The sequence below is a fragment of the Lissotriton vulgaris genome, chromosome 3_1 (genome assembly GCF_964263255.1).
Source record: "Lissotriton vulgaris chromosome 3_1, aLisVul1.2, whole genome shotgun sequence".
NCBI lineage: Eukaryota > Metazoa > Chordata > Amphibia > Caudata > Salamandridae > Lissotriton > Lissotriton vulgaris.
Window position 1 is genome coordinate 1,703,503,187 of NC_141689.1, and position 14,698 is coordinate 1,703,517,884.

Below are 14,698 nucleotides of genomic sequence, written 5' to 3' on the forward strand. Positions count from 1 at the left end.
GTCACCAAAAGAACCAATTAAGAGAAAGTGGGGGGGGTGAGCCACGCAAGATCTTTAATTAAACACAAACCTAATGTTAAATCATATTTGCATAGACTATTATTTGGAATTGCACAGCAGGTCAAAGCAGCCCCTCTTTTATTTCAATGATTCGCAGACCGTCCCTAAAAGCAACCACCCATTTATTATAAAAATGCGTTCCTGCTCACTTTTCATGAAGGGCTAAAAAAAAACACGAATCTATGAAAGGTAATCTTACCTCAGACAAACCTGCTGTTTTTCACAATCGCCAGTTTTACAAGACACAGGAAGAGCTGACTGCGCGTGGCTGTCTATCTTGGTCAGTTTTACATGCCACTGCTGACACTGTGCTCCATTTTGCATTTTTCTTTTTTGGCATCACCTTAACATTTAGCTTACAAACTAATGTGTATATTAGCATAAACCTGTGCTTAACATTTATTCTATAGTTCCCTTGACAAAACTCCAAGTTAGCTTATAAGGTCACAAAAGAGTACTTGCAAATGTTACAAATGTGAAAGCTGGTAGCTCAAGAGAATACTATATAAATTGCATAGAATCTGTTAAGCTATTTGAACTATGAAGGGCTGCACAAGCGCATAAAAACCAATAGGACGCATTCAATCAAATATGAATTACCTTCTCAACAAAATTCTCTAAAGAAAATTCAGTATATGAAATGTCATTGAACAACTGTACAAATGCCATGCCACTGGACAATACAAACATCTTTTCACAAAGCTAATAGCCTGTTTTTTTGTTTTGTGTTTTTTAGGAGACATGCGCTGGTCCTTTTTCATTTTACTCCTTTTCACTTTTACAAATGAACAAACTCATTTAATACCGCACCAGGAGAAGAGCTGTGAGATTGTCATAGTTAGTTTATGTCAATGGTTGCTCTGCCTATTAGAAAGGATATACAATTGCATAGCTATACCTCAATCGATAAGTACCATCTACAGTTCCTAATTTATTGCCAGCTTATTTACGCCTCGATGTCTAGTAGGAATTTAACGGGCCTGATTGATCAAAGGAATAGTCCCAATCTGTGTCCATCGAAAAATACTTTAGGTGCTTTGGTCCTGCTGTTTGAGCTTTACAAAAGAAATCACACGAAAACGAGCAGTTTTAAAATTATGGCTGCGTCTTTTAATTTATTTCATCACTTGCATTGGTTCTTTGTGTCAGTTCTTCTTTCTTTGGGTTAAGTGTATTGTGTTGTGTTGTTTTGTTTCGATTTGCAGTATACAATTACCTTTTAGGTGATGTGGCATCGCAGTGGTGATTTTCAGTGAAGCTGCTAAGGAACAGTGTGGCTGATTTTCACAAAGGGCACAAGAAAATAACCTTATGATGGATAAAAGTAGATGGAGCCTATGTCAAGGTACTGCGCAGGATCAGGATGCAGCAAAAATGGTCCACCTCCCAATCTTACCAATACCATGAGGTCATGAATATACAGAGTATTCGAATGATTAGGCGAGGGAAGGGGAGGAAGAGAACAGCAGGGAAAAAGGGACCTGAAATGACAAGACACAGGTTAATATCTTTTCACATATACAAACTACTATCATATGATCTCGCTAAGATATAAAATGCACCTGAGGTAATCACCAAGAGTATGCGTACTCTACAACGTCCATCAAGAATCTCTCTGGTCTCAAGAACCTATGTAAAAAGGAGCATACAATAGTCAATGATATACACTTCTGTAACATAGGAAAATTAATTGTGGAAAAAAAACTTTTACCCTCCCAGGTACCTCAGGTCGTGGATCTATGCTTTTCCACGGTAATGAATAAAGTTTATAAGAACAAAAACATCAAATAGTTTCCCCTGAAATAATACTTCCTTTCATTCCTTTGAGAAAACAAATAGTCAAAATTGTCTCTAGGCGATAAGTTAAATGATACCTATGCCCCAAAATAACTCCAACAGTATATGATGATACTGCATGCAGAAAAAGTTCTCCAAATATTGGGAAACGTGGTATCCGCCACTGTTTTCTGCTTTGGCACTTGCAATCAAAATGATAGTAACAGAACAACGAAGAATTACTGAATAACCTTTCGCTTCTTTGTAACGGAAATGTGCAGCGCCCCCTACGACATTCCGCTCACCTTAGGTTCCAATATAGTAGGGTTTTGTGATGGCAATACATGGTACCTTCCACTGTATTCCGCCACACCATAACCGCCTTACAACCAGAACTCGTGACGGTAACACGTGGTACCTGCCTCCATATTCCGCCGCTCACAAAATATCGCCATAGCAGAAACCTCTGCCACAACTTAAATCCAACAGGGAAAAGACGGAATTTCTCACTGCAGTAATAAACCAGTGGTCCCACTTACTGCTTACTCTCCATCAGAAAGGGTTCTTGAAGTACGGATTGCGTCTCTCCAGGAAAAGCTTGTTTGCGCCCAAACACGCCGGTGCGGCAGATCCGCTCACTAAACCTGGAAAGAGCAACCGGGAAACAACCAAAATTACACACGATGTGGTGCGCGTCCTACTGAACTTTATTACGGTCTTACAGCCCAAGCATCATGGGACTTGTAGTTTTCTGGCATTGCAGGCGCGGTATGCTAGATCCAGACAGTAGACCCACCCGCAAACGCCTCCTAGGACCAGGCTTGGAAGGGTACCTGCGATGGAAGGAGCTCACAGCCAGCACATTACGCCATGGTGCCCATGAATCGTTCTCCGCAGAATACCCTTTCGAGGAAACCAGATGCCATAGCACACCCCTACGAAACTTGGAATCACAAATACCTTTCACCTCATACTCCAACACACCGTCCCGCACCACAGGTGGAGGCAGTCTCCTATGGCCAGTAAGTGCCAGTTTCAACAGATGATAATCGAACACTGGGTGGATAGGCAGAGAACCAGGCTGCTTGAGTTTGTAAGCAACAGGTTTGATTTGCTTCACTATTTGGTATGGGCCGATGAATCTGGGATGGAATACACTATGGAGTCTGAACCTGATATTCCTGGTTGACAACCATACTCGATCTCCACCTTATTCTGTGGTCATTGATGCAATGGCGGTCCTCCTATTGTTTATGTACCTGCTTTGCCTTTAACAAATGTGTTCTCACCCCACGATGAATCCTCTATATGCGTTGTACCTGAGCCTTAACCGATGGATGATTCGTAACAACCTCAGGAATATGAACAGGCAAGGTATTGGCATTGTACCCAAAATTGGCTTTGAAAGGAGAAACACCAGTGGACTGTGCCAAACATTGTTATGAGCCAACTCGGCCATCCACAGCAGTTCCATCCATGATTCTTGAGCGTCCTTAGCATAACACCTAAGATATTTTTTCAATGTCTGATTTAGACGTTTTGTCTGGCCATCGGTCTGTGGCTGAAAGCGAAATGCAGGGCTTGACACCACACTTTCCAAAAACGAGCTATAAATTTTGGACTTCTGTCCAAAACAATCACTTCTGGGACCACATGTAATTTGATGATGTTACCTGCTAGCAATTGAGCTGTTTTTCCGGCTGTGGGAAGCGTTTGACATGGAATAAAATGCCCCATTTTTGTGAGGCTATCAACAACTACCAGTATGGCGGTGAAGCCCTGATCAGTAGGGAGTCCTGTCACAAAATCCAAACTTATGTTCTGCCAAGGCCGCTGTGGGGTAGGCAGCAGCAGGAATTTCCCTTTTTTCCGAATGTTTTCCCCCTTTGCTCTTGCACACTCCTCGCAATGTGACACCCACACAGAAACATCTTTAGATAATGTTTTCCAACAGAAATGTCTCTGTAGTGACTGAACTGTCTTTCGAATGCCCGGATGGCCTGCCAAAGAAATGACGTGACATCACACAAAGGCCTTCTTTGCATCTCAACCATGGGAAAGTACAGTTTGGACTGATAAAAAGGTAGTCCCTGCTTTAATGAGCGTTTATCTTCCTTCCGTGCCCAGGATTCCCATCCACCTCTGGCTTCGTGATTCCTAACCTCATTCTCTGCACGTATCACACACAATACCCTGGAAGGACTTATGATGGCATTGGTGTTTTCCAGCCTGGGTACAAATGGCAATACCTGTCTAGACAAGGCATCTGCCTTACGGTTCTCGGCTCCGGGTCTGAAAGTTAATACAAAATTGAATTCTGCAAAGAAAAGCTTCCAACGCATTTGCCTTTGTGTAAGATGCCTAGCAGTTTTCATATACTGCAAGTTGAGGTGGTCTGAATATACCGTAACTAAATGACAATCCCCACATGTAGTGTATTCACTCATGGAAAGCCTTCTTTATAGCCAAAAATTCCTTCTCTGCAATGGTGTAGTTTACTTCAGCTGGATACAGTTTCTTTGATAGGTATGCTACTGGATGGAGCTGCCCTGTACTTTGGTCTCTTTGTGACAAGATTGCCCCAATAGCCTCGTCGGAGGCATCAGCCTCCACCACAAAAGGATGTTCTAAGTTTGGATGTGCTAGTATCGGAGCTGTGGTAAATGCCTTTTTTAGGAACTCAAATGCCTCCCCTGCCTCAGTGGACCAGATGAAAGGTGCACCTTTGCTCAATAATTTCTCAATAATTTAGTGATAGGGACTTCTGCTTGGTAAAAATGAAGGATAAACCTTCGGTTGTAATTTGCAAAACTAAGAAAGCTCTGCACTTCTTGCACATTTCTGGGGGTTGGCAAGTCCTGTACCGCCTTTACTTTCCTCTCCGCCATTTGCAAACCCTCGTGACTCAACATCACCCCTAGAAACTCTACTGCAGCCACTCTGAATTCACACTTGCTCAACTTTACAAACAAACTGTGCTCACGCGATTGTTCCAATACCTGGCAAACCTGTTCATGATGACATGCCCTGTTGGCGGAATAAATCAGAATGTCGTCAATGTAGACCAGACCAAAGTGGTCTAAGTATTCCTTCAAAACGTTGTTAAGAAAGTTTTGGAATGCCGCCGGGGCATTGCAAAGGCCGAACGGCATAACCAGATATTCGTACAGACCATAACGAGTTTTGAAGGCAGTATTCCACTCGTCCCTCTCACTTATTCTTACTAAGTGATAAGCCCCTCTGAGATCTAATCAGGTGTAAATTTGTGCTTCTCTCACTTGATTCAACAGCACTGAAATGAGAGGCAGTGGATAGTGATTGCGAACGGTGTTCTTGTTCAACATCCGATAATCCACACAAACCCTTAGATCCCCGTTGGCTTTTGAAATGAAAAATAATGGGGAGGCTGCTGGGGACTGCGAAGGTCTAATAAATCCAATGGCCAAGTAATGATCTAAGTACTCCCGCAAATGCTTGGTTTCTGGTACCGATAAGGCATACACTCTGCATGAGGGTATCGTAGCTCCTTCAACCAAGTCTATGCGGCAGTCATATTCCCTGTGAGGAGGCAACTGTTCTGCCTTGATTTCACTGAAAACCTCCCTATACGAATGGTATTCTACAGGTAATACTGTCTCCTTCTCTACAGCTGTAGCCACCAAGAATGGAGATGTCAATGCAGCCACCTGTGAAGGTGGACTAAACACCAAGTAATCCTGAAAATACTCTGATAAAAACTTGAAGTGACTTGTCTCTCCAATTAATGGAAGGATTGTGGAGGCACAACCACGGCATTCCTAGATTCACCTCATACTGAGGAGCGTCTATGATGTTTAACGGTAACTCCTCAGCATGCTGTCCTCCCTTTATGTCAATGGACAAGATTAATACCTCTGTACATTCGATAATAAGACCTGACGTTAGGGGCTTACCATCCACTGCTAATACTTCATCAGGATTCTCTCTGGGCACTCTATATAACTCCAAATGATTCATGAGGCCGTTGTCAATAAAGTTACCTGTCGCCCCGGAGTCCAACATGACCAATACCTGATGGACTTTATGATTGCTTTCAAGGCTCATATGGAGCATTATATGTCCCTCAGTATCTCCTGTGATCTGTGTGGACAGTGAAGGAAGTTTCTACTCAGGGTTTATGTCCTCCTTAACCTTGTATTCCTCAGTACTCTCTGACTCTCTGGAAATGGCTGATACTGCAACTTTCTTATTCCTTGCCAAAGCATTGGAAACCTTAGGTTTAGAGGAGCATTCCTTCACATAATGACTCTTTCTTTCACAGTACATACATAACCCATGTACTCTCCTACTCTCCCATTCTTCTTTTGAAAGGGGAGCTCTTCTTGCCCCTATTTCCATGGGTTCTGCAACTGTGTCAGGGGTACTCAGCATCATGCGAGGAGATTTATCATATTTGTAGAAACCTCTCTCCCATTTCTTTTTCCCCCCTCTCAGATATACAACTATCCAGATGTAAGGACAGGTTAATCATGTCTATACAGGTGGTAGGCTGAGGATCTATTTGTGGGATCACATCTTTCAATTCTTCAGGCAATCCTTGGTAAAATAATGACATGTGTTTCTCAAATAGCCATTCAGTCTCAGCCACCAACCAATTAAAGGTAGTTAAATAAGTGATCAAATCCCCCTTTCCTTGTCTTAAATCAATCAACTCTCAGTCTGCACTAAAGGTAGTGGCCCTACGATCAAATACTCACTCAAACTCAGCCCGGAAAGCAGTCCAATCTGACAATACTGCATCATTATTTCTCACTAATGGAACTGCCCAGTTAGCTGCATCACCCACTAAATACGATATGGCAAAGGCCACCCTAGAGTGATTATTTGGAAAGGATGCAAGCTTACAAGAGAAATGTAGCATCACCTGTGTCAGAAAAAGCTGGATTTTGCGGGGATCCCCTGCATAGCTCTCTGGATTTGCTAATGGAATGGGTGGTGATACTGTTACTTGTATCTGGGAAGCGGTTGAAGAGGCATTAAAAGGGTTACTAGTCAACTGCTCCACCTTATCTTTCAGGGCAGCAGTCTCGGCCTTAGAAGAGGCCAACTCCTGCTGCATCAAAACCAAAGCGTGCACTACATCCTCCATGGAAGCCATATTTTGCTACAAACTTTTCGAGCAGAATAATTTTCTGGGGTGCATAATTCTGTCAAGGTGTACTCCGCAGGATCCAGATGCAGCAAAAAATGGTCCACCTCCCAATATTACCAATACTCTGAGGTCATGAATATACAGAGTATTCAAATGATTAGGTGAGGGGGGGATGAAGGGAAAAGCGGGGAAAAAGGGACCTGAAATGACAAGACACAGGTTAATATTTTTTCACATATACAGACTACTCTCACATGATCTAGCTAAGATATAATATGCACTTGAGGTAATCACGAAGAGTCTGCGTACTCTACAACGTCCAACAAGAATATCTCTGGTCTCAAGAACCTATGTAACATAGGAAACTTAATTGTGGAAAAAAACCTTTTCCCCTCCCAGGTACCTCAAGTCGTGGATCTATGCTTCTCCATGGTAATGAATAAAGTTTATAAGAACAAAAACATCAAGAAGTTTCTCCTGAAACAATACTTCCCTTCCTTCCTTTGAGAAAACAAATAGTCAGAATTGTCTCTAGGAGATAAGGTAAATGACACCTATGCCCCAAAATAACTCCTACAGTATATGATGATACTGCATGCAATAAAAGTTCTCCAAATACGGCAAAACTTGGCATCTGCCACAGTTTTCCGCCTTGGCACTTGTAATCCAAATGATAGTAACTGAACAACGAAGAATTACTGAATAACCTTTCCCTTCTTCGTAATGGAAATGTGTAGTGCCTGCCACCACATTCGGCTCACCTAAGGTTCCAATATGGTTGTGTTTCGTGACGGAAATACGTGGTACCTTCAACTGTATTCCGCCACACCATAACCGCCTTACAACCAGAACTAGTGACGATAATACGTGGTACCTACCACCGTATTCCGCCACTCACAAAATACACCCGTAGCAGAAGCCTCTGCCACAACTTAAATCCTACAGGGAAAAGACGGAATGTCTCTCTGCAGTAATAAACCAGCGGTCCCACTTACTGCTTAATCTCCATCATAAAGGGTTCTTGAAGTACGAATTGCGTCTCTCTGGGAAAAGCGTATTTGAGCCCAAACATGCCGGTGCTGCAGATCCGCTCACTCAACCCGGAAGGAGCAAGCGGGAAACAAATAAAATTACGCACGAAGTGGTGCGCGTCCTACTGACAATTATTACAGTCTTACGGCCCAAACATCATGGGACTTGTAGTTTTCTGGCATTGCAGGCGCGGTATGCTAGATCCTGACAGCCTAGGGGCCATATTCACAAGAACGTGCGATAACTATCCCCATCGTAATTTATAGGCAGAATAGTTAATGCTGCCTAAGCCTGATTAATATCGCCATGTTAGCAGGCTATTTTCAAGCCTGTGGTACATGGTGATAGTAACAGGGAAGGGGTGTCAAAATCCACTTACTAATCATCACGATGGCGAACTGAAATCCCGCGTTAGCCGGGGATACGTTGTGAATGGCCGATAATTGGCTGCAAAGTCGAATCATCACTACTTTTAGCTCCTGGCCCAACACTGCCCCTGATGGAAGCCAGGTCTCACTGTGAGACTGGCAGCATGGTGACCTCAGCAATTAGCTTCCTCGAAGTCTTACCATTTGTTTTAATCAACAATACTGTCATTTTAGTGGTGCTAACTCAGGTAGACACCTTCCCCTGGAATACCTGCATCTTATAAGGCTCCTGGCAGTGTTCCCTTCCATGCTGCAGGTAGTTGTCATGCTTAACACCAGCAAAAGGCAGGTGTAAAATCCCTGGTGCTAACACGGTTTATCTCCTGTTTTCACTGTACTTCGCAGATCTGTCAATTTGTGAATGTGGTGTTGTGGTTTTCTCGTGTGTTTTTGCACAGGAACGCCTACTCTGCATCTCATTAGTGTTAGTTGGTGGTGTCCACCGTGGGGATAAATTCGAGGGTATTTATCGCAGGAATACTGATGTTGTCTGCAGTTTGCTCCAGCTTGTGAATGGGGTGTTAATTCTATCACCACTTTAAAGTGGGGATAATCTTGTTTATCTCTGCTGACAGATTTGTACGTGAAACTGAGTGCCAACAAAACTCCTGAAAATCTCATAAGTTCAGAATGTGCATTACTTGATAAAGGAAGCCAAACAGTACATCTGAAGGGAATAGAAAGGCCCAGTGAAATATTATCCTTATGTCTAATCTTTAAGCGCAATCAGAAGCTGGCACCCATCCATTTATGAGCTTGGGAACAAAAGGCTCATCATTCCTGGAACACGGCTGCATAGATCTCTCCAAGATGATCTCAAGTGATAACATCTTTTGCAATTTTCAAGCCACTTCTCAGAAATGATATCTTCTGAATCCTTTAGCTTTGATCTGCTCAGCAGTACAGCGCCTTTGGACGACTTACAGCTGTATAGAGTGATATATAAATGATTTTACCTCACTTGAAGCCATCATATTTGTTGCAATACAGGCTTACGTGATTCCATGTGTACGGTTCCACAACACTATCTGTCCAGTCTACCCAGATCACCCCTGTAAGGGGGAAAACAAAAGGAACATTGGAAAAGGGCAAAAAGATAAGAGGAGACAATGACGAACACAAAATAGAAAGACTACCAGGAGAACAACAGCAGAAAGAGGACTATAAATCCATGTCTCTACACTTGCAGAGAAGGAAAGAAAAGTGAACGCTGAGGAGCATCCTCTTGGGAACCCAGAAGACGCTACGCACCAACAACCCAGAAGAAAATGCTGATCAACCCCAGCAGCCCACTCCTGAGGGAAGCTCCTAGCTGCTCCTTAACACAAAGTGGGAAGGCAGAGAAAGGAGCTGCAGGCCTACATCGGGATGTTCGAGTCCAGTCATGGCTACCCAAGTGCGTAAAAGGGTTGCTTTGGGGGTACCGAATAAAAGGGGAAACTGTGTTGCTGAAACGCAGAGGACATTACTATATACGATGGGTGGGAGTAGTGCTGGGTTCCTGGAAATAGTAGGAAGGACACCGAAGAGAAAAATAGAGGGCAAGGCCAAAACAAACTACTGTTACGATTTAAGAGAGGAAAGGGGAAGCTAGAAAGACAAACAGGGCAGAGAAACAGACCAAATACCTACCTCAGTCAAGTACAACAGTGTTTCCTATTTATTATTTTTAATATAATATGTATATCTGTTTTGCTTACCTTCTTCTCTACTTCTCTATGGGTTGTCGGTAGTCTTTAGTTATCTGCTTCAAGCAGGGAACTGGTGAAGTTAAAGAACAAAAGAGAGAATTCTCTGAAGATTTGACTTGCTCCTTCTAAGATATAATTGCCAGAAACCTAAAATAAAACAGGTTTTTTTTCTCAAAATCATTGCGCCTTGGCTTTAGATTTGTCAGACCAGATCTCTACAGAAGTCTCAGTGTAAAACCATATGATAAGCTACAAAATCTTACAATTTACCTAAATATTTTCCATTCTTGCATATCACACATCCCACCCTTTAGGATAACAGATTTAAGATATCATGTACCACTACAGATGAGTGGGAGTTCTTAACATGATAAGAATATAAACAGAGATAGGGAATATGTTCAAAATGAAAATAAATATATTTTAACTATTGAAGGAAGGAGCCATTCTATCACTCACAAGAAGGAGCTCCTACATGCAGCAGACTGTGCAGGATGTGTTAAGTATGAAATGCGGTGTGTTTACAGAGTGAGGTATAATACGTCCAGTACTAAAACAGCCCATTTCCTAGCTAATTCAAGGAATCTTTTTAGGCCATTTATGGTAATTGAGGACACAACTCTGATTTATAAGTACATTTGGGAGAGCAATAATCGTACATTTAAAAAAATGTACGCATCCCTAATTTTAGACCTTTCAGCCTTAGGGTGATCTTCCCCCAACTTTTTGCCTTCCTCCTCCACTTTTCCTGATCTGGTTTTTGCTGGCCTTAGGACTCTGCACACTTTAGTAGGACATGTCATTTTAAGTTTTAAATGTCATGTTAATGGAAAACTATTAAATCCCTTTTTCACCACTCCAAGGCCTAGCTCTCTATTTGACTAATATTGGAGTTACCTTATTACATTTAATAAGCTGTCGTTTCCAAATGAGAGTCGGTTACCGGTTCATGTTTGGTATTGCTGGAATTGTTCTGAAAAACCCTAACTCATGGTAAAAAATCAGAGCTTAAATTACAATTTTGAAAATTAGAAAGTTAGAAAGTTATACAAAAGGGGATGATGGACGGAGAGTTTGAGCAAATCAAATACTCACCCCCAGTCAACTGATCTGGGTTTAATCCATCACCATTCTTTAGCTCACTCTGCCACCCCAGTTCAGAGATGACAGTATGCAAATCAGTCTGACAATGTGCCTCATGGGAACAGTACAGCCCGAACTGCCAAAGCCATGTCTCCCTTGGACCGGAAACAAGCATCCTGGGACCGGTTTCTGGCATTTCAGCTGTCATCAGCCAGGCTAGCTTGTTAAATCCAGAGGCAAAGTGAGCAAAGAACTCACGTCTGAGCATACCCTGCTACCTTAGAGCAAACAAAGCGATACAAAAGAGGATGATGGACGGAGCGTTTGAGCAAATCAAACAGTCACCCCAGTCAACTGATCTGGGTTTAATCCATCACCATTCTTTAGTTCACTCCGCCACCCCAGTTCAGATATGACCATATGCAAAACAGTCTGACCCTGTGCCTCATGGGAACAGTCCAGCTTGAACTGCCAAAGCCATGTCTTCCCGGGACCGGAAACAAGCATCCTGGGACTGGTTTCTGGCATTTCAGCCATCACCAGACAGGCTGGCTTGAATCCAGTGGCAAAGTGAGCAAGGGACTCACGTCTGAGCATACCCCGCCAATTTACGGCGAATAAAGCGATACAAAAGGGGATGATAGACGGAGCGTTTGAGCAAATCAAACACTCTCCCCCAGTCAATTGATCTGGGTTTAATCTATCACCATTCCTTAGCTCACTCCGCCACCCCATTTCAGACATGTTCATATGCAAATCAGTTTGACCCTGTACTTCATGGGAACAGTCCAGCCTGAACTGTCAAAGCCATGTCTTCCCTGGACCGGAAACAAGCATCCTGGGACTGGTTTCTGGCATTTCAGCCGTCATCAGCCAGGCTAGCTTGAATCCAGTGGCAAAGTGAGCAAGGGACTAACGTTTGAGTATACCCTGCCAACTTAAAGCGAACAAAGCGATACAAAAGGGGATGATGGACGGAGCATTTGAGTAAATCAAACACTCACCCCGGCCAACTGATCTGGGTTTAATCCATCACCATTCTTTAGATCACTCCGCCACCCCAGTTCAGACATGGCCATATGCAAATTAGTTTGACCCTGTGCCTAATGGGAACAGTCCAGCCCGAACTACCAAAGCCATGTCTTCCCTGGACCGGAAACAAGCATCCTGGGACCGGTTTCTGGCATTTCAGCCGTCATCAGCCAGGCTAGCTTGAATCCAGTGGCAAAGTGAGCAAGGTACTCACGTCTGAGCATACCCTGCCAACTTAGGGCAAGCAAAGTGATACAGAAGGGGATGATGGAAGGAGCCATGTCTGCCCTGGACAGGAAACAATCATCCTGGGACTTCTGGCATTTCAGCCGTCATCAGCCAGGCTAGCTTGAATCTAGTGGCAAAGTGAGCAAGAGACTCACGTCTGAGCATACCCTGCCACCTTAGGGCGAACAAAGTGATACAAAAGGGGATGATAGACGGAGCGTTTTAGCAAATCAAACACACACCATTAGTCAACTGATCTGGGTTTAATCCATCACCATTCTTTAACTCACTCCGCCACCCCAGTTCAGACATGACCATATGCAAATCAGTCTGTCCCTGTGCCTCATGGGAACAGTCCAGCCCGAACTGCCAAAGCCATGTCTTCCCTGGCCAGGAAACAAGCATACTGGGACCGGTTTCTGGCATTTCAGCCGCCATCAGCCAGGCTAGCTTGAATCCATTGGCAAAGTGAGCAAGGGACTCATGTCTGAGCATGGCCTGCCAACTTAGGGCGAACAAAGCGATACAAAAGGGGATGATGGACGGAACGTTTGAGCAAATCAAACACTCACCCCAGTCAACTGATCTGGGTTTAATCCATCACCATTCTTTAGCTCACTCTGCCACCCCAGTTTAGACATGGCCATATGCAAATCAGCCTGACCCTGTGCCTCATGGGAACAGTCCAGTCCGAACTGCCAAAGCCATGTCTTCCCTGGACCTGAAACAAGCATCCTGGGACCGGTGTCTGGCATTTCAGCCGTCATCAACCAGGCTAGCTTAAATCCAGTGACAAAGTGAGCATGTGACTCACGTCTGAGCATACCCTGCCAACTTAGGCCGAACAAAGTGATACAAAAGGGGATGATGGACGGAGCGTTTGAGCAAATCAAACACTCACCCCCAGTCAATTGATCTGGGTTTAATCCATCACCATTCTTTAGCTCACTCTGTCACCCCAGTTCAGACATGGCCATATGCAAATCAGCCTGACTCTGTGCCTCATGGGAACAGTCCAGCCCGAAATGCCAAAGCCATGTCTTCCCTGGCCCGGAAACAAGCATACTGGGACCGGTTTCTGGCATTTCAGCCGTCATCAGCCAGGCTAGCTTGAATCCATTGGCAAAGTGAGCAAGGGACTCAGGTTTGAGCATACCCTGCCAACTTAGGGCGAACAAAGCGATACAAAAGGGCATGATGTATGGAGCATTTGAGCAAATCAAACACTCACCCAAGTCAACTGATCTGGGTTTAATCCATCACCATTCTTTAGCTCACTCTGCCACCCCAGTTCAGACATGGCCATATGCAAATCAGCCTGACCCTGTGCCTCATGGGAACAGTCCAGCCCGAACTGCAAAAGCCTAGTCTTCCTTGGCCCGGAAACAAGCATACTGGGACCGGTTTCTGGCATTTCAGCCATCGTCAACCAGGCTAGCTTGAATCCAGTGGCAAAGTGAGCAAGGGACTCACATCTGAGCAAGCCCTTCCAACTTAGGGCGAACAAAGCGATACAAAAAGGGATGATGGACGGAGCGTTTGAGCAAATCGGGGTGGCTTGGTGAGCAAAATAACGATGAATTAAACCCAGATCTGTAACTGGGGGTGAATGTTTTGCCATTGTGCAACATTTCGTCCATCACTTGTGTGTTTTACTGTTAGAAAGTTGACATTTTCCAGCCTGAGCCATTTAGTGCCTGTAGTCTGACTCTTGTCACATGACTAGGTCTAGCTTAAAGTTGGGCTCTGTGCATACCTCCTAGAGAGCCACACACTATATGAGAGTTTAGGTGTGCCTGATGGGCCATCACTGGCAGGATGAAAGGTCGGAGATGCACCCTGTCCTACTTACACCTGAACAGACTGTGTCCTACCTTCAAACAAAGGGCTGAATGCCAACAGTAGTTAGTCTGGAGTCCAGGACAGGGAAAGCAGAATGCCTGGGGACTTCAAATAGAAACCTCTAGTAGCATTTGCCCCTCTTCAAGGCAGAACTGGGATAACTACTTGACCTTGGTCACTAAGTCTACACTACACCTCTGGACCTGTGGATACTCTGTCAGTAACAGGGTTTGCTGTGCTGATCAAGAACTGCCACTCTGCTGGATTACTGCCTTTCTGTGCTGGTCTGCTAGCTGCTGCTCGTTTGCCTGGGTGGGAAGGACTGGACCTGCATCGCTTGAACCTTGAACCCCAGAGTGACTGCAAGCACTAGTTGACTGACCGCCTGACTTGAG